The sequence below is a fragment of the Dipodomys spectabilis genome, unplaced genomic scaffold, assembly GCF_019054845.1.
Source record: "Dipodomys spectabilis isolate Male_0828 unplaced genomic scaffold, ASM1905484v1 ptg000043l, whole genome shotgun sequence".
Classification (NCBI taxonomy): domain Eukaryota; kingdom Metazoa; phylum Chordata; class Mammalia; order Rodentia; family Heteromyidae; genus Dipodomys; species Dipodomys spectabilis.
Window position 1 is genome coordinate 481,539 of NW_024870720.1, and position 22,016 is coordinate 503,554.

The 22,016-nt window shown below is 34.8% G+C and overlaps 1 pseudogene; it reads right to left on the minus strand.

Moving 5' to 3' along the window:
* Window positions 1–296: 296 nt before the first annotated feature.
* Window positions 297–22,016, minus strand: part of LOC122106811 — a 188,756-nt pseudogene continuing 167,036 nt past the window's right edge.

Consider the following 22,016-nt stretch of genomic DNA (forward strand, 5'->3'; position numbering starts at 1 on the left):
CCAGATTTTTTAATGAGCAGTTTTTCCCCTGATGTCTGTGTCAGAGGGTGGAGAGGTATGGCTTTTTGGTTCCCGGCTGTTTCAATTAAAGAGATGATCATTACATTGTGTACTCTAACTTCACTAATAAATCCGATCAGGGGAAATTCTGACACGCAAAATGGCTTTGTTGACATTGATTTTTAAAAGGCATTGATAATTATTCTAAATTGATAAACCTCATGTGTTACAACAACAGATGCTTTTCCACTAGAAGGCCCAGACCATAATTTATCTTCATTTTTCTCCTGTATATGCTACCCTTCATCTTGAACATTCTGGAGTGTGTAGGAATCAATAATCTCCAACTGAACAAAGGGAAGAACAGCAGATTCAAATCTGCATCAAGTCATCCAAGCCCCTCAGATGGCACTGAGGAAAAGCTGCACAAATCATCATGCTAAATCTATCCGCACTTTCATGCTGTTTCCTCAATAGGAATAATTGGATGATTTATATTTCCTGCTGACTTTTCAACATGATTGTCAGTGCACAAAACAAATTAGTTTTAATAAGAACTTTCACATGAGCACACAGAAATAGAATGATGGAGAAAGTAAGTGGAAGTTTACAAGAAGTGTATTGATAGAGCTGCACCAAAAAAAAAAAAATCTAAATAATTAGGATGACTATACAATAATGAGCATCCCACTTACGACTCTTACCTATTTTACAGTGTCTAATGAAGTTATTAATGAGAAGCACACTGTCTTTAGAATAACGAGACTGTTATTTTTAAACTGGCACAGAAACGCTATGTAGATGAAAATGAAAGATAGTCACATTTCAAAGCAGGATTCAATGAAGACCCAGAGGTTCAACTGAAAAATGATTTTCTTCTTGAAATGTCTTGAATTGTATCTAATTAAAGAATTTTTTCTGGCTTGACTGTGCCCAGCAAGGATTCATGTGTTTGGAGTTGTGGCTGTAGTGGGTCAGTATGGACAGAAGATGGGGGGGTCCTTTAAGAGGCGGGGCTTAGTGGGAGATCTTAAGATTTTTTTTCCTTTCCATTCCTGCTGGGTCTGTCTTGCCCTGGCTCTGTCTTGACCTCCCCTGGATGCTCACTTGCCATTGCGGCACTATTTACTAAGAGTGAATGTAGTCAAGAGAGCCCTTAGCAGAGTGAATGTTAGGCTGTTTAAATGTTCAACCTCTAAAACTCTGAGCTAAGTAAAACTCTTTTCTAGCAAAGCTACCAAGCCTTGGATATTTTGTTATAGTAACAAAAATGTGATTTTTATTCTTTAAAAACCTATCATGAAACTCATTTGGAAAGGCATAGCAAAGCATTGTATTGGTACATTAGTTGCTATTTCATGTCACAGGTTTGTGGAAGGAGTGATATGCCACTGTAATGAAATATCTGTTATTTTATCATCGTGGTGAAGGAAGACAACAATAGCCTGTCAACATAATTGATGCCATTATTTTATTATTATTTTCTTTAGGTGGTTGTACAAAGGAGTTAGCATTCAATGGCCAGTTTATAAATGGAATACATCTTCATCAGTGTTACTCCATTCATTCTTCTCCCCTATAACTCCCAAACTTAATGCTTCCCTCCATTTTCTCTATTTTGTAGGATACGCCCTGGTTTTTATGACTGAATTCTCCCCCTTTGTCTCTGCATTCCTCTCCCCTTGATTTAATATTAACAATTTATATTATTATTAAACAGGACATGTTTTCATGGAATACAGTGACCATAAAGTCAATTGCATGGGCTCGGGTATATGCTATAAAGTTCATAGTTGAAGTAAAGCACAGTAAATAAAGATGGTAATGAAGGTTGACATCAAATTATGGTACCCTTTCAAAGCATGATAAACCTGAAAATCTTTACTAAGGGTAAGATTAAGGTGTTAAACAGTAAGGAAAATAATAAAATCATTTCTTTGATATCAATGTAGTGAGATTGTAATAACAAAATTAAACCACTGAGAATTATGTATAAGTTCTGTTCTCTAGAATCTCTTAATAAAACTTGTTCAGTTGATATATTAATTATTTGGATGTGAAGGGTTTGTTAGGAATGGTTTATGGTTTAGGATTTTATCAGTTATTTTCAGATACTTTATATACCAATGTATCATACCAAAATTATTTGCTAAAATTCCTTATTTTATGTTCATGTTAAAAATGATAATGTATTTCATCATTATTTTTGACGTTTGTAAATTTAAATTGAAAATATGTGTGTCACATACCAGGAGCAAATTCTCACCTGTGATTTAAAGATGACTTTCCCATATAGGATGGAGCGAAAAGGGGGGACAATAACTTTATATTTATTACAAGAGGAAGTACAGCTCTGAGAATAAGAGTGGTGCACAGCCCCAGTCTCTCCTTGCACAGAGGAACAGTGTGGTAAAGCATTTTCTGTATCTGTTGTCACGTGGATCTCCGCTATCCAACGAGAAGAAATATATGCTTCCTGCAACTTGAGGTATGTTTTGGAGTAGAGACAATTAAAATTATTTCTGCAGACAGAATGGTAGCTGACTTCCCTGCCTGCAGGACTTTTGTAGGACTTTTAATGCATGTCAGTCAAGCCAATATATGTAAACTGAGATAGTTTCTGGGACTAAGAGGGGAAACTTATCCTGCATTTGCTATACTTTGCCGTAGGACTCCTTATTGATATAGAAATGATGTGTGAGGGATGGAACTAATGTCATAATTGATTAGAATTTGCATTATTTTAAAGCAGTTAATGCTAATGAATGCCAAGGCCACTCTTGATAAATGTAAAAGACTTGCTTAAGTTTCTAGCATGTGGATAATGAATATCTTAGAATGTTCCCGAAACCTCTACTCTTTGAAAGTAGAAATTTAGTTTATGTAGCAACATTCTTCATTGTGAACCTTCCCTGAGAGATATCCTTCAGGGGATGAAATGATGAGAATTTGGATGGAGAGACAAAACTGAAAATATTGCTGTGTGCATGAATATAGTAAAGTTAGAAGTTTTACTGCATAATCACTCCCAATTTTAAATACAGCAAATAATTGCCATTCATAATGGCTTTTTCAAAGATTGTTTATTATAAATGCTGCATATTAGAATATATTAATAAATACATGTTTATATATATGTATTCATGTATATGTCCTATTTTCTTATTTATTTAGTTATTTATTTTGTTCTCTCCAATGGAAATACAATTAAGAGATACCACAAATAAATTATAGGTATGTAAAATTGAACTCTAAGATAACTAAATGAAAAATTTTAAACTACTTGGGAATAACTGAGCAAACATTTAGAACTATAAAATCAAGAATTCATCCTCATATCTCCATGACAATGCAAAATATCCTATATACGAGAGTTTTTATGAAGCTCACAGTGTTAGACATTTTTCCATATACACATATATTTTATCTAGATGACAAAATTAATTTCTATTTTATTTCCTGCATTTTGCATTTTATGAGAGCAAATATGTTTCTCTCTTGCCTAAGATTAATCCTGTACTCCTCTAAAACTTAGTTCTCACATAATAAAAGCTCAGTGCATACTTGCAAATGAAAGAACACAGCAAATGGTTAGTGATCACATAATTAAATAACTGCAGAATAAAACAAAGAGCTACAAAAGTACACATCTCCAACCCATGTCATCACTATATTTGAGATCTGAAATGTTTCCCAAAGGCCCAAGTGTGAAAAGCATGGTTTCAAGATTGGTGCTATCTTGAAAGTCAGTAGAACCTTTAAGAAGAGGATTCTAGTAGGAGATAATTAGCTCACTGGGAGTGTGTGCCCTGGAAGATGATATTTGAGTAGCAATTCACTTGTCTGTCATGGTAAACACTTTTTAATTATATCTTAGATGCTGTCTGCTGTTTGCTTGCAATTATAGTTGGCCATTAACCATCCAGGTATGGTTTTTCAAACTTTTATGACTTATCAAACCTTTCTGTCTGACACAACATGTCAGCATGTGAAAATGCAAAACCCAAGTCTAGATACACTTTAGATGGTGATACCAGGTGCCTAAGGCCAATAACCAATCTATGATAAAAAAAGGGAGGGTGGTTAAGTAAGGCAATTTAGTGAATAGAAGTCTATAAAACAACTAGATGAGTCTGGCTAAACAATGAGTCTGGCTAAACAGTTATTAGGTGAGCCAAAATTCAGAAGTGTGTGACTGATTAGCATTCCAGGCTCTTTAGTTAGTATAAAACCAAAACTCTTGATATAAAGAGCTGGCAATTGTTATTGTTCAGGTGAAATTAGCATCTCCTATTATTTTCTCTTGTTTCCAAGCTGCTAAAAATGGGCAGTGAATGAATTGTCCATTCCAATCCACCATTATAGGCTCTCTTTAGATAGTTGTATATTAGTGCTTTATTATTTGAATTCCCATTAAACCTTAAGTACTTTTAGATTGTGTGTTTATATTCCTCAGAGCTTAAGTCAAATTATGTCAGTTACTTCATCATGAACTAGGGAAAGTAATTAAAAACAGGTAGGTGAAATATCCACCACAGAAAGATGTCATGAGGATTAAACAAGTTAATCACATTAAGAGCATGGAGACCAGTGTGTAGCATAATAAATTCGGAGTTCATGTAAGCTACAACAATGGAAATGGTAAGGGTGATGGACAAGAAGCAAGGGGTGAATGAGAGGGGTCTCATTTAGTCTACATGTTCATGGCTCTGTTTATTTTCCATTGTCCAAAAATAGTTCCTGACTTTCCACAATAAAACATAATTCTCCAGCCTTCACTAATGAAGAAAATATAAGATAACATGGATTTTGTTTTGGCTAGTCCCAGGGCTTGAACTCAGGGCCTGGGCACTGTCTTTGAGCTTTTTTGCCTTTCAAAGCTAGTGCTTTACCACTTGAGCCATAGTATCACTTTTGGTTAATTGGAGATAAGAGTCTCCCAGGCTTCCTGGCTCCCCCTAACTCTGAAATGTGATCCTCAGATCTCAGTCTCCTGAGTAGATAGGATTATCTATCTGACCAACAAAGTATTCAATAGAATAGAATTAAGACTATTTCTCTAGGTAGAAAATTAGGAGAGAAATATACACTCCTGAGTAGTCAAAATCAATACAACCATTTTTTTCAAGCAGAATTGATTCACTGCCTCAGTAAATATTTAATATAAACATAACACTTGAATTCAGCAAAAGAACACTGAATTCCAGCCACTGAAAATATACATGGAGGAAAATTTGGGTATAATAAAAAACAAGTGACACTGCTCAAGCTGTAGGTTGTTATTTTTATGCTGGGATTCCAAGAAAGAATCAGTGATATGACATATGAACCGATAATTTGAGGAAGCATTACATGAGTCACATATCATTATCACAAGAAATAGCATTCTTGGTAGAAACCATAAGTGCTAATACTTTGAAACATGTGAGATTTGGAGACATTTTAGGATATTTCAAATATAAATATAAGCCATAAGAGTGAACAAAGCCAAAAGAGATTGCAGGTAGTGTTAGATGAGCAGCTAGAGACCAATTTATGCAGGTGCATTTATGAATTAATGAAGCATTCTTTATGGCTTTTGAAAAACAAATGAAGCCAGGCACCAGTAGCTCACTCCTGTAATCCAAGCTACTCAGGAGACTGAGATCTGAGGACTGTGGTTCAAAGCCCGCCCGGGCAGGAAAGTCTATGAGACTCTTATCTCCAATAAATCACCAGAAAACCAGAAGAGGCACTGTGGCTTAAGTTGTAGAGTGCTAGCCTTGAGCTGAAGAGCTGAAGGACAGCACCCAGGCCCAGAGTTCAAGCCCCACAACTGACAGAAAAAAAAAAGGAAAAGAAAGTAAAGAAAAACAAATGAAGTCTGATATATTTTGAAATCTTTCAGATTTTGTCCAGAATTATTTATTGGGAATGAGGGCAAGGGAAATATCAGGTTATCATTTAAGAAGCCTGTTACAAAAATTTCAAGCTGGTAGGTCCCTGGACTATGATAAGGATATAGAGGGGCTTGATTCTTGAAGGGTATTTTGCTAAGATATGCTTGACACACAAAAAGCTTTCCATATTTGCATATTTACTTGATGAATTTGTAACCAAGAATATATGCTATGACTATCTACATCATCTCCATAAGTTTCTTCCTATCCTATTTATTTATTCTTATTATCATTATTGTGATAAGTAGGGGGGAAAACTTGAAAAGATTGGAGAGAACAAATTCAAAAGAGTGTAGTTGCCTTTGGGGGAGATGAAACAAAAGACTTTGGCCACAGTGTCTGTAAAACTGGAGAATCAATAGAAGATTCAGAGAACTAGTTACCAAGAGAGAGGGATGTTTCAATGCTATATGAGGATACGTATTTTAAGCAAAAAAAATAGCATTATGCTAAATGATACTGTTAAGTCAACTACACTGTGACCATTTTGTTTTCCAATAGAGAATTCTCTAATCACCTTCACTGGAACAGTACAGATTAAAACCTTTACAGAGGAGGGATCAATAAAAGAATTACCTTCCTTTACTTGAGTACCTTTTCATGAACATTTCTGTGTAATTTGGTCATATCAAGGTCATAAAACACAATGAAAGTTGGCTTCTATGACTGGATGAGATTTTATTCTCATCTATTTAGATTCCATCAGAACAGAAAAGTTCATCAAGAGCCTGAGTGATTGGCAAGTCTGATTTATCCTATTTTAATTTTTTTGGTGACCTATGCCTAGCACTTTGACATGGTAGGGATCTAATGGATTTGGCTGCATTAAATTTAATAATGCACTATATGGCATTTGTCTAGGTACCTATTACAACTGCCAGCACTCAATAAGCTGTCCATCAAGGTACAAGCCATGCACACTCTGTTGAAAGTTAAAAATTCAACCATGAATTTATTATCAATTGACCTAATATTCAATGTGCATAAGGCATATAATTAACATTTGAGTAAGCACACTGGTTAACACTCATGAACTCTACCCTTTCCCTCCCATTGCATTTTCTTTGGAATAGTATTTATTTTGTAATTAAAAAGAACAAGATAACTTTATTGTGGAAAGAAATAAATGGCTTTTAATTATTCAATAAAAAAGAACAAGTGATAAAACTAGTTCTAAGAAAGCAGCCTAAGAAACCAGAGAATGGTGGGAAGTATATGAATGAAAAGAGTATGAATGTAATCAATCACCAAAAACTGCTGTGTCTGTGTGAGATGTCTGTAACCCAGGTGAAGTTCTGGGGAATATGAATCTGATGAATACTTTTGTGTTGAACATTTTGCTTGCACCATAGAGATAAAGCACTGATCCAAGAATGAAACATGACATTGACCTTTAGTTGTTCAGATAACCGTAACTAATGTTTAAGTGGCACAAATCATTTGTCTGTCTTGCTTCACTATAGACATTACAAAACACGCCAACCATCCAATAGATACTGTATCTGAGATTGGCTTGCGAGCAGCAGTCCTTCATGACTACTTTTCTCATGTCTCTTAACTTCATTTTGTCTTTAGTTATTTCTTCATTCTGTTGGGCAGGCTTGGCAATTCCCCCAGTAATCTTTTTACTCTTGAATATTACATAACTGCCAGTTGTTACATTCAACTGCTATAACAACATAATCTTGCCCCCACACACAAACTTTACCTTTGTCCAGATGAAAATCCTTCTTTTGCCCAACTGAGGTTCACAGTATCTATGTACAACACCAATCTTCGAGCTGTCTTTTAAAATGATAATTGAATTAGCTTTCCTGGTCCTCAAGAGGTATAGAAATCTTTTCTACTCCTTGTAACATCATTATATTTCAATTTCAGATGACATTCTTTGACAATATCCCACAAGTCTTCTGGACAACAGTAATGGCAATGGTTTCCAATCAGTGGCTATAACCTAGGCAGGGTGTATCTGAATTCTCTGTAAGACATGAATCATTGAGTGAACCTGTATTACACACCAATGGTTTAACATACTCAAGTAGTTGGAGAATTTTAGATTTTTCTGTCTTGAAATTCAGGTGTAAGTATGTTTTCATCATATGCTATTCTTTTTATAAATCTTGGTCGAACTAGTTTCCTGTAAATACAGTCCCTGATAGATGGCCATCAGATATTTTTGAAAATAGAAAACATCTTGCCCCAATTCTATATTTGATATACTTAAATCTAGAACCACACATTAACTTCAAATCCTTGCCTTTTTAGAAGTCTTAGACTATTTCATGACATAAATTGTTACTGTTCAGGTATTAAAGGAAATGAGTATATCTTAAATTATACTCTCCAATACTCTCAATCCATTAATAATTATATATACTATATAGAAATATATGTGGTTATGACCCTTCAAAATTAAATCACTATTTAAAAAAACATATTTTAAAAAATCTTTAGAAGTAGTCCAACAAAACTGTAGCATTCTCATATTCTTTGTTGTAATAAATCCCTATTTTCTGATTGTGAATTTTTCTATTCCAATTTTAACTTAATGTATATACATATGTAAATTATAGTATCTCTCAGTCACTAGAATGAACTATTGTCTATATAAGCAGATATGTTTAATGTATTTTAAAGTAAGTATCTTCATAGAAACATCTCTCATGATTGGCAAAATAAAAATAGTGGACCGTGAAGAGGCACAAATGTGACCTCTACAGTGCTTTGTAGGACATGTAGACATTGAAGATAGACATTATGAAATATGTTTCATGATTGGAAAGATGAAGAAATTGGATCAAATGAAACAATAAGGATCTCACAAAATTTGATAACACAGACTTTCAGTATTATCCTATATTACATTTTAGCTTTAGCTCATAAAACTTTAAAGTAACTCATAAAGTTCTATCCTTTTATTTTTGGTGCTTAAAATCAGCTAATTTTTATCCTCTCATTTTGTGTCATCAGTTCTTGTCTAAATTGGCCAGCTTAAAGTACTCTTCAGTGCCAAGGTCATTAAAATATTTCTAAACAAGGACTAATTTACCATGAAGTCCCCAAGGTGTTAAATTTCAAGCCAATTCATACAGTATGGTATTTAGAGCTCTCTGATTTTCACTTATGCCAGTCTCTGTCAGCATATGATCACAGCTGGAAAACTGAGCTTGGGTAATAAAATAAATGAGATGGCCAAGCAGTAGTTCTTAGAATGGAGGCCATTAGTCTAATTACCACAGCTGCACAATAATCAGATTTCACAGCTCTAGTACTTGGAACTGTCTTTCAAAGTTCAAATATAAATATAACATTTCCTTGTACATTATGGTGGTCACCATAATGAGGCGAGAAACAAAATGCTGCAGACTGATGAATTTAGAATTTCTTGCAAAAACTCTTTGGATTCTGATTTTCATGGTGTTCTCTTCCTCATGTAGTTTGTTAAGTTCCACATTCAGAATGTGGTGAGTAGAGATATCTACTCAAGTTTCTTCTCAATGAAATGGATACCATCATCCTCATCAATCTCTTTTATATCACCATTGCCATTATCTTCAATGTCTTCATGGCCTTTATGCCTTTTTGTTAGTCCAGTAATGCTGGATATGTTATAGTTCTTATTTGGGGGACTATTATTCACAAAGGAATGTTGAATTTAGCCCAAGGCTTTGCCACATTTATTGATGTCATCTTTTTTGTTCTCAGTACTATTTGTGGGTTGTATCATATTTATTAATTTCTGGATGTTGAGTCATTCTTGCATTACAGGTATGATGTCTAATTTACCGTGGTGTGTGTTTGTTTTGAGTACTGTTCAATTTAGTTTTCTAGGCTTTTACAAGTTTGTTGTTGTTGTTGTTCTTGTTGTTTTGTCTATGAGAGATCTTGTCTCCTTTTTTCTCTTTTGGCTAGCCTTATACTGCTTGGGAATTGGGATAAAAGCTGCCTTCATAGAAAATTTAGAAGCATTCTTCCCCAATCAATTATTTGATACTTGATATTTTGATACACATTGGTATTAGTTTTCTTTTAACACTCTGTTTTCACTGTATTTGATGTTGGTGTAACCAGGGGAGGGAAAGGGAAAAACAAATTGTTAATTATTATTATAATTTTGGTCGGTCGTGGGTGGGGCTTGAACTCTGGGTTTGGGTGCTGTCCCTGGGCTCTTCAGTTCAAGGCCAGTGCTTTACCCCTTGAGCCACAGCACCACTTCCGGTTTTCTAGTGGTTTATTGGAGATAAGAGTCTCATGGACGAATTTCCTGCCCGGGCTGTCTTTGAACTGGGATCCTCAGATGTCAGCCTCCTGAGTAGCTAGCTAGGATTACAGGCGTGAACCATGGGCACCCGGATAAAACAAATCGTTTAAATAGGGATACAGGTGGACCCATGGCAACAATGAGATGTACAAGAGGTTATGTTGAAAAACAAACTTTACAGCTTTGGCTCAGGGGTGGGAGTGGGGAGGCGGTGGGGGGAGGGGGGAAAGAGGGGAAATGGGGGGACATGGGAAGGGATGGGAAGGGGAAACAAAGGAGGTGGCAACAATGCTTGATAAGAAATGCACTCATTACCTTGCCCATGTAATTGTAACCGCTCTGTACAGTATTTTCACAATAAAAAAAAAGAAAAAATAATTCAGCAATGAATCTGATCCTTTATTTTTAAGAGATTAAAAAAATATTTTTCTCCTATCTTAGCTATGGTGACTAATCCTGCTACATAGTTGTGCTGGTAGCTTTAGTATACCATTGTTTGTGATCATTTGGGTAAATGCCCAGAACTGGGATTGCTGGGTCAAAGGGGAGCTCTATGTGGAGTCTTTGGAGGATCCTCCATACTTCTTTCCAGAATTATTCACCATAGCTAAAATACGAAACCAACCCAGGTGTTAAAGTTCCATCTTGAAAGTAGGCCATTGGTTCCAGGTCATGGTGGCGGTTAAGAAAGATGCACAGCCAGATACCCATGGCTTATGTCTATAATCCTAGCTATTCAGGAGGCTGAGATCTGAGGATTGCAGTTCAAAGCCAGCCCGGGAAGGAAAAGTCCAGAGACTCCTATCGCCAATAAACCACCAAAGCCGGAAGTGGCACTGTGGCTCAAGTAGTAGAGCTGAGGGACAGAGCCCAGGCCCAGAGGTCAAGCCCCATGACTGACGAAAAAAAAAAAAAAAAAAAGGAGGAAGGCACAGGATCATTAGGTAATTTTATCTGTTCTATCTTGGAAATGACACCACTTGTGTTTTTGATTGCTCTTCTAGAACTAGTTAAATGGCATCTCCTTCTAAGAAGTTGGATATATGCACATTGGAATGCAGAGACATATGATGTGCTGTAAATGTTTCGGCCATATTCTCTCAATAATAAAACTTCAGCAAAACATAATGTTGGAAACCTCCATATGGATACCAAATATCACTTAAATGTACATTTCCATCCACATAGCTTTTGTATCTTAAAGTAGTTATACAAAGGAGTTGCCATTTAACAAGCAGTTTATGAATGCAATGAACTTAATGTCGCCATCGCTTTCAACATTCGCACCCATCCTGCTCCTACCAACTCCTTCCCTCTCCTCTTAATTTTGTAGGATATACATTGTATCCTTGATTGCATTTTCCCCCTGCTGTCCTCTTCATTCTTAGTCCCACCTTACTCCTATCAAGTATTGAGTTCCTGGTGTTCATTTTGTTGTACTTTTGACTCTGCCTTTCTAAGGTATTATACAATTTGAGTTCTTGCTTGAATCTACCATAAATCAGTTAATGCATTTGGATACACTTGCATACCACCCAACACATTTACTTATAAATTTATAAGCTAAAGTAATTTTTCAGAAAACAGATGAAATTATGAAGCTTCATGGTTATCTAGCAAGATGACACCATAATGACCCGAAAACCCTATTCAACATAAGAATCATCATGGACCAGATGCAATGGGACAATGTATGGGACAGGAATATTGATGACCTGACCCCTAATGCAGCTAATGTGAATGCTCCTCCCAGATGAAAAAGGTTAAATTCAAAGGTTTTATAAAATAAGGAGATAAGAAAAAAAGATTTTCAAGTGTGACTGGACATGTTTACATTCCCACAAAGAGTGGACTAGTGTTCCTTTTTGGCCAAATCCCTCCCAGCATGTTATTCATTTTCTTCATAATGGCCATTCTAACCGGGGTGAGGTGGAATCTCAATATTGTATTGATTTGCATTTCTTTTATGTCCAGAGCTGAACATTTTTTATATGTCTATTGGCCATTCTTGCTGCTTCTGAGAGGTCTCTCTTTAAGTCTTTAGCCCATTTATTAATTGGATTGTTGTTTCTTTGAGGATTTGTTTTGGGGAGTTTAATTTTTTTGAGCTCTGAGTATATTTTAGATATGAAGCCTGTGTCTGATGTATAGCTAGTGAAATTCTTCTCCCAATCTATGGTCTTTCTATTTCTCTTGCTCACTACGCACTTTGCCATGCAGAAAATCTTCAGTTTAATTCAATCCCATTCATCCAGCCTATGTTTCATTTATTGTGTTTCTGGATCTTTACTCAGGAAGTTTTGTCCTATGCCAAGGAATCCTTGTCTTTCCCCTTTCCCTTCCTGTAAAAATTTTAGGGCATCTGTTCTTATATCAAGGTCTTTGATCCATTTGGAATTGATCTGGTTCAGAGTGATATATAAGGGTCTAATATCAGTTTTCTGCACATTTGTAGTCAATTCTGCCAACACCATTTGTTGAGGAGACTGTCATTTTTCCACTGTGTTTTTGACTCCCTGATGAAAGATTAGATAGTCATAGGTCTGTGGATTTATTTCTGGGTCTTCGATTCTATTCCATTGGTCCTCAGGCCTGTTCTTATGGCAGTACCAAGCTGTTTTTATTACTATGGCTTTGTAATAGAGTTCAAAGTTTGGGATTGATATTCCTCCAGCACTGTTCTTCCTGCTAATGATTGCTTTTGCTATTCAGGGTCTTCTATTATTCCATATGAATTTTTGGATTGCTTCTACTATATCACTGAAGAATATTGTTGGGATTTTGATAGGTATTGATTTGAATTTGTAGATAGCTTTGGGCAGGATTGTCATTCTCACAATGTCAATTCTTCCATCCGAGGAGTGTGAGAGGTTTATTCCACTTCCTCAAATATGTTTTAATTTCCTTTTTCATGGTTTTAAAGTTTTCATCATAGAGGTCCTCCACTTCTTTGGTTAAGTCAATTTCTAAAAGACTAAAACACAGAGCTTTGCTATGATCCAGCAACCCAAATGACCACATACCAGGCTGGAATAATGCCTTCAGCACAACTATGTTCATTGCAGCATTATTTACCAGAGCTAAGATATGGAATCAACCCAGGTGTCCCTCAGTGATGAATGGATCAAGAAAATGTGGTATACATACACAATGGAATTCTATGGTTCCATGAGAAAGAATGACATTGTCCCATTCATAAGTAAATAGAAAAACTTGAGGAAAATTATATTATACAAAGTAAGCCAGACCCAAAGAAACACAGGCTGCATGGTTTCCCTCATTTGTAATAACTAGAATATGCCTATAAATCTACACATTAATCCAATAGATAGTAAAGGACCAATAATTACTCTTGAACATTATTAATTAAACAGCACCCTGAGTATCACACAGTGAGAACAAAGGAGAATATTATTAGGCAAGGATCACAAGGGCTCAATAACTATGTGCATTTGACAATGTAAATGATGCTTTTTGAAGTAACTATATGAAATGGAAGCAAGAGGCTTTTTTATTGTAGTTTTCAGATATTTCTTCTTTTCTTTTCTTTTTCCCCCCTTTGGTTTATTCTCTGTTGTCAGTGTTTTTGGTTGATGTACCTTATGTCTTGTGTATTCGTTTCATCTGATTTGGGGAAGAGAATAGGAATCACAGAAATGGTGAGACAAAGTGCATAGGTTTAACCAGCGCAACAGTGACACTCTCAAGACTCTACATTGGAAATGAACTTTACAACTTGGCGGTGGGTGGAAGTTGGGCAGGGAGAAAGTGTTCAAAGATAAATATACTTACTATGTTACGTATATAACTGTAACCCCTCTGTACATCACCTTTATAATAAAATTTAAATTTAATAAAAATAAGAACTTCCCTCCAAAAAGAGAAAGAGAAGATTTTTATGACTATATGATGTTTTTGTGTTGAGCTGTTATTAAAAAATAAGGGTTTAAAAACTTAAAATCTATATAAAAGAGTTATTGCAAGCTAAGTTTAATGTTTAAGGTTAATTTAAATTGATATTAAAGTTTAATTGAAAAAATGGTTCTTATACATTTAGTGTTGCTTAAACACAGTGTTTAGTACAGCTATAGACATGTACAATAATGTGTTAGTCCTTCACAGTCAATCAACAAATAAATAAATAAGTCAATGAATAAATAAATAGCTAAATGTGAAGAAATGCATGAATTTCAAAAGATGTTTTTGAGTGAGAATAGTAGAATGCTAACTTTGGTGTTGCAGACGTGAGGGTGTATGTAATGAAATAGTGTCCATGCTTCTTGGTGTTTGCTATGTATCATATAAGGAAACAGCCAAGAAGTATCAATGAAGCGTTAAGAGCCAGAAGAGTCAGTATGCTAATATGAATTTTTCTTCCATTTAAATAATAAAAGGGAGTAGTATTCGAGTGTTGGATTACCAGGAGACAAATAGCATTGTGCTCTAAATTAGAGTTTTTTAAAAGTTGGTTAAATCTCGTTCTAGAGGCACAAACTTCTATTGATGCATAGCAGAAATTACTTACTCTCAGGGCCTGGCAATTGAGTATGCAATAATTATAGCATAATGAGATAATGAAGAGACACTGTCAGGCTTTTGTAGGCAGAGAGGCTTGAGGATACAAATATTTGAAAACAGAGAATACCAATTAGTTTTCCTGCTGCCCTATTAGTAGGATGGAGTGTTACATTTTGTCAATTCTGTGGCAAAATCAAGGCAGGAGGGAAACAAAATGCAGCTCACATCATGGTGCTCATGTTGAACAAGTCATGGTCATTATGTGCTGGAAACAAGAGCATAATTAAAAATCAGATTGCCTTGCCAGCAAAAGCCACTTCTCAACTACTGTGGCACACATGATGCATAGGATGGGATGGGTGACAGCCTGCTTCCCAGATTCTCTCTGTTTGCTTGGAATTAGGATTCTAGATGTGATGTTTATCACTACTTATCTAAAGCCCAGCATCATTTTAGGTTAATTACCATTATATGTGTGTTCTAGCTGTTTGATTTCTATCAGGCCTGGAAGGGTCGATTAAACTGTACTTAAATTTATGTTGCTTTGTAGGTGTCCAGGAAAATGAGCATTATCAGTAGCTCTGCTCTAAGGTTAATTTGTTCTGGAAAATTACCCATATTTCTCCAGAGTATTCATTAGTTGAATAAAGCAGGGAATGAAGCTAGATGCTGACAGATTATCATTATTGCCATAAGGTTATTTTGATAAAATTCCAATCGGGATTACCTCCTAGAGCTTGAACAAACAAAGTAGATTATGACAAATCTCAGCTCTGGCGTATATCCTGTAAAAACCACAGATGAAATTGCTGAGAATTGCAAGCCAATCAAAACATTTCGAAAGCTGCTTGCTGCAGTAATTTATTGAAGGGTTTTTGCAGTGACCTTTGATGCTCAACAGATAATTCCAACAAACCATGTTAAGGCACAAGTTAACCTTGAAATTCTGCTAAACAGGCAGCATATTTCAATAATGCCAATGTACTTTGAACCATCCATTGTCCTTTGGATGGAAAAAACGGCGTATTTCCATTGAAACAAAGTCATTTTATTTTTAAAAACCATCTATGCCACACAGAAAGGGAAAAATAGAAGATTACACTGCTGCCATCTTTTAAATATACGTTTTATTTTCTTTAAGTAGTTGTACAAAGGAGTTGTGATTCAACAGAGAACTTTATGAATACAGGGCCTCTTGATTAACATCACCCTTTTAACATTCTTAAATACCCCTCCCAACCTACTCCTTCCCTCATTTCTCTTAATTTTTAGGTTATGTGTGGAATGTTTCCATTTAACAAAGCAGTTTATGTATACAATAAATCCTGATCTCTGTTATCCCTTCAACATCTTTTCTCCCCCTTCAAACACCCACTCCCTTACTTTTCTCAGTTCAGTGGCATATAAAATGTGTTCTACTCATTTCTCCCTTCATTCTTCCACCCCTCCCCCCTTGCCTGCCAAGCCCTCTCCCTGCCCCCCATAATTTCCTGGTACTTATTATGTTAGGTTTTGACTTAGTCTTTCAAATAATGATGCCGTTTGTGCTCACCATAGATTCTAAAAATATAGGCTGGAAGAAAGATAGCCTCTTCAACAAATGGTGCTGGCCAGTTTGGATACCCATGTGCAGAAAACTCAAACAAGACATCCTTGCTACCTTATCACCTTGCCACCATAATAAAATTCTGTAATTTCTACTTCCAAAAATGTTATAGCTGTGTGTCTTTGTACAACAGAAGACTTAACTTGAGGAGATATGTATGCCATGTAAAATAAATGCTACATTCTGCTTTAACCACTGTCTACATCAGATGAGTACTTTGTTTGCTGTGAATTTTCCCCTTTTCTGTTTCATTTATTTTCTTGATTGTGCTTGGTATGCACAGATTCATATATTTTTATCCAGATTGGATTAGTCATGTGGCTTCTTTCCTTTAGTGTGGTTTTTAAATTTAAAACAGTGAGTGGTGAGGATTTTTGGAAGGAAACAAGCTCATTTACGGGATGGAAGAAAGACAAGAGCCTCCATTGGGCAGATCACCTGTATTTCAACAACAGGAGTTTGTTGACTATTTCAGTGGTTGAAATTAGGGTAGAAAACCTTTCATTTACTATTCTACACATACGTTAAAATAATATAAATACTGTAAAACACAAAATTATAAATTAGCTTTTTGTCTAATGTTATTTAAATAATATTTCCCAGGGAATAACACTGTAATTTCCTGTAGGTTCCTAGTATGTACTTACCATAATTTACTGAATGGTTACATTTCTATATAATCCCGTTTGACTTTGGAAATTTCATCTTTTCTTCTAATAAAGAATGGTATGATCAATAACATTGAAAAGAAATAATTTTTCCAGTTGAAGTCAATTTTTAGTGTACCTTCTCAGAAAGGGAATGATGTTTTAAAAGTATTAATGCTTTCAGAGCATTTGTAGCTTTTCATTTAAACTGAGGTTAAATAGAGAACTCTTTTCATTAAAGCCTCAGAATGGTATAAAGAGTGATTATGGTTGCTTAATGAAATAAAAGCCTCTTAATTGTTTTGTTTTAAATGGTCCAACTGATAAGATTTCCATGATTACTCTTCATTAATGCTGGTTTTCTCTCATGACTACCAAAGTTATTGTGTCCATAGACCCTCTCTGGCTCTGTACACACTAGTAATTACATTTTCTCAAGAATCTCTATTTATTTAGAATTCCTGGAGCCTGTTCTACTCCACAGCAAGGAAATGGATCTCTAAACCATTAGATAGTAAATAAATCACTACTTGGCTGACATTTTGGAAATCTTTCTTTCCACTCCAAGGGAAGGTTCATACTTATATCATCTCATAAAATGACAAATTTTAAAATGTATACAACATATATTAGAGTCAGCAGTAAGCAGATTGAATTCATTGGAAGGAAATGCAGAGGCACAGAGAAGAGAAAAATAGTGAAAAATGCAGCTTGGTAAAGAATTATTGCTAAATTTGATTTCTCAGGGTAGACAATGTAATGCAATCATACCAGATTTGAAGTTCTCAAATGGACTATTTCAGTACTGTGATTTTTTTTTCAAGTTGAATTCTACTTCGAGTTTTTAAATGTATGCACACTAAACACTGAAACAAAATCTTGGGTAAAATATTTTAAATACATATAGGTGATGTAACGTTCACTGAAAATATTTATATAAACTTTGTCAATGGATATGTTCCCCACATAAAAGAAAAAAGGCATAAATTATTATGGTCATGCGAAGACTGGAAAAGTGGTAACTGATACTTTGGAGGCAAATGAGATATAAAGAAAGTTGTACTTGTAGTCTGTTTGCAGTAGAGAATGATTACAGAATCCATAGGTGTGGATTTGAGCCTCTGAAGAATTTGGCATTCATGTTAGAGGGAGATGAAACCAGTTACATAAATATACCCTCTAAATATATTGAGAGATAACTGTGCATGTTTTTGTGTAAATGTATGAAACCACTAAAAATATTGAGGGCCTGCTCTTCCAAAATCTGTACCTTTATATCATGTTAGTATACAAATATGCCATTGATTTTAGTAATTTTGATAATGTAAAGTAGTTTCTCTTCAGACTTCATATGTCATTTTCTCTGGTTCTAGTTACCTGGGGACAACTTCGATCTGAAAACATTAAAGGTAAAGGTAAAATAAAGTTTTATATTACCTGCCATTTTATGATTTCACTCCATTCCACTCAGAGTGTGACTCATTTCTTTGTCTAGTAGACCCAGGCTACATAAGCTATTGGCCCACTAATTTCTTAGTAGAATTATTAAATACCACATGGTTTATTTCAGTATTGCAGTGCTTGTTTTTGTTTTTAGAACTTATTTTACTTATAAATAAGTACAAAATGTCAGAGTAATAATAAATGCCTAAGGTAAGTCCTAAATGTTACCTTCAATGGAACAATGTAACATTCTTGACTTAATAGGAATATATATATATACACACACACACACACACACTGTGGTTACTAATTTCTTCATTAACACCATCTCATCTATCCATCAAATTGAAAATAAAGAAAAAGAAATGCTGGTAGTTTCACAGTCTTATACCATAAAATTTTCATGAAAAATGTGTAATAATAGCTTAGATAAATAGCAAAAGTTTCCCTCAAAATGATATGAAGATCCATAGAGAGTGTCAAAGCCTGTGCTTCATTTGTTGCTTCCCTGAAATGATAAACATAAAACTGTAGTAAACAGTAAGAAATAGTGGAAATAATTCTAGAATTAGTTTAGGACTATCTTCATTTTTAGATATACATCGGCAGATCTTGAAACTGATCCTGCAGGGACAAAAGGTCTTTCTTTATAATAATATGGTGAAAATTTGATGAATGTATGAATGATATAATTGGAATATAAAATAAATATCATTTAGGTTGTCAAGTTTCAAATTATTGACAAAGGTTAGTATATTTTTTTATTCACTTTTCTTTCTCATCCACAGAACCATACATTCCTACCTCAAGCCCAGACAACAATCTAATACCAGTGTCCAGTAATGTAACTTAATGTCATGCATGGAAATATTTCCAGAAATCGAAATATTTTGATCTAATTTAATCTATACTCAAGGTGTTGAAAAAGGGTTATGGAGACAGGACAAAGTTTGCTCCCTTCCCTAAGCGGCCGCCTTAGGCTTGTTTCAGTTCATTTGATGCTCACCCAAATTCCCATCCCTCTCATTATACATCATCAAAAACAAGTCTGTTCCCTAAATCATATCGTAATCCTGGATAAACCATCCACATTCATGGCTACAACTATGAAAGATTTTCAGACTCTGGATAATCACTCTCAAATTCACCAGAGGAGGCAATGTTAGCTATAAATTCAACCTAAATATCCATATTTTACTCCTCACATTTTATCCAATAGATTGCAAGGTATAGAGTTAGTGAGATAAAAACAAACTAATGTTTCTCTAGTGCGTAACTTAAAACTTGATGGAACACTGCAATAACAGAGCATTTTTTTCAGCCTTGGATAACTACTATAGAGGACTAACCATACACCATGGTTTGCTTATGTCCACATGGGAAGTGTACTGTTTTTGTTTTGTTGTTGGTGGGGCCTGAACTCTGGGCCTGGGCTCTGTCCCTCAGATCTTCAGCTCAAGGCTAGCGCTCTACCACTTGAGCCACAGCTCTGCCTCCAGTCTGGGGAGTGGTTTATTGGAGATAAGGGTCTCATTGACTTTTCCTGCCCGGGCTGGCTTTGAACCACAATCCTCAGATCTCTGCCTCCTGAGTAGCTAGGATTATAGGCATGAGCCACTGGCACCCACGTCTACTGTTCATTAGGGCAAATGTAGTATTTCCTCATAGTCATCTACCTCTTCCTCATTAAGACTGTAAGTAGAAGTTTGTGGATTTTTCTTATTTTCTATATTTTGAGCCACAATGTACTTTGAGCATTTTAATTATAAAGAGAACTTTGAGCAAAATAATTAGTTTCAACTCATATTTCTCCCAAATCATGCTGGGGTAAATTCTAATTGTGTTTAGTATTTAGGAAGTTGCTTGTGAAATAATTTTGGAAGGCATCGGGAAATTAAATAATGAGAATTTAAAATAATTGAAAAAGTGCTCATAATTGATAAACTAATTGAGTGTACTGAAACAAAGTAAAATATGTTTTTCTTCTTAGGAAGAACATTAATTTAGTCATAATATTTCCAGTTAATCTTTAAATTATAATTCCTCAGTAAAGAATTACTTATTTCAACAATTGAAGTAATGAATATGGGAAGTATATCTGAAGAATTACTAAATTTTAGAAGTGAGCAGTTTGAGGGTCATCTAAAATAATTGGCCAATCACTCTCAAGTTTTAAACTATTATTTTTTCACAGATATACCTCTGTTACATCAACAAACAGTTTAAAAATGATTATTCTACTCTCAAAAAGTCTACACTCATGACACTTTTTTATTTTCTTATAAGTGTAACAAATACAGTATTTATAGACATGTTATTAAAATTCAAAATTTGGGATATATGAAATAAGTTGTTTTGAAAAAATTATTTGTTTCTTTGAGTGGAAAGACAACAAAAGGATTGCAAATTTGAAAGGTATTATATAAATAAGAATAAGACAACTATTATCTTAATGACCAGATAACAAAATAGTTGAATGTATTATATTTTCTTAAGTAGATTAGATATATTTTATTAACAAAAACTGTTATGTGGATCTAAAAGTAATCTTTTGTATAAGAAGTTCCTCAGACAAACTGAAATAAATCTTAAAAGTTACTTTGAACATGTTATGCAATGTTACTTTTGTGTGCAATGAGTATGTTGGTGACATTTTCAGGTATTCATATAATGTACTTTGATTGTCATCATTCTCCATTTCTCTGTTATCCATATTACCCCGCCAACAGATCCTCTTCATTCCTATAATAGACCTCTTTTTTTAAATTTTCATGACATATAAGAGAAAACATGTGACACCACACATATTTTCAGTTTTTAGAGGAAGTAGAGTTGACTTTGCTCTTTTTCAACCACATTTTGCATTGTGTTTTAAATTCATATTTTTCATTGAACTAGCACCTTAGACTTTCTTACAAGATGCCAGGGATCCACTTGCCAAGGTTCTAAATACTTAAAAGATGATCAAACTCATACTCCTTGGAATGTCTAAAGGTACATATGTAAATGTAATTTCATATGGCTTGTTAATCAAGATAGAATTGTGCCTTGCTTCCCCTACAGAAGTTGGCCAGTGTTTCCTGTGGCTATATTAGAAGTCCGTATAACCATTTACTGCAATTTTCAATATGTACACATGATATTAATGTCATAATGGATAAAATTTATTTTAATATGTATTTTGTATTGTAAAGATACTTTACAGAGGGGTTACAACTACATGAGTAAGGTAATGAGTGTATTTCCTATCCAGCATTTTTACCCTCTCCTTTGTTTTCTCCTACCATCCCTTCCTTCCCACCTCCCCAACTCTTCCTTCCCAACACCAAGTTGTAAAGTTCGTTTTCAACATAGTGTCTTGTACATCTCATTGTTACAATGGGTCAATCTGTTTCCTAGTTTCAGGATTTTGTTATTTCCCTTCCCTTTCCCAATTTAGAAAAATGTATATACAAGATGCAGGGTACTGGAATCAAATACAGTGACAACAGGGGTTATGCCATGGGGAAGAATATATGTAAGAAACAAGTCACATAGTGCATTATAAGTACATTAAAAACAACAGCAACAAAGAAAAAAACTTTTGTGTCCCAATCTTGGGG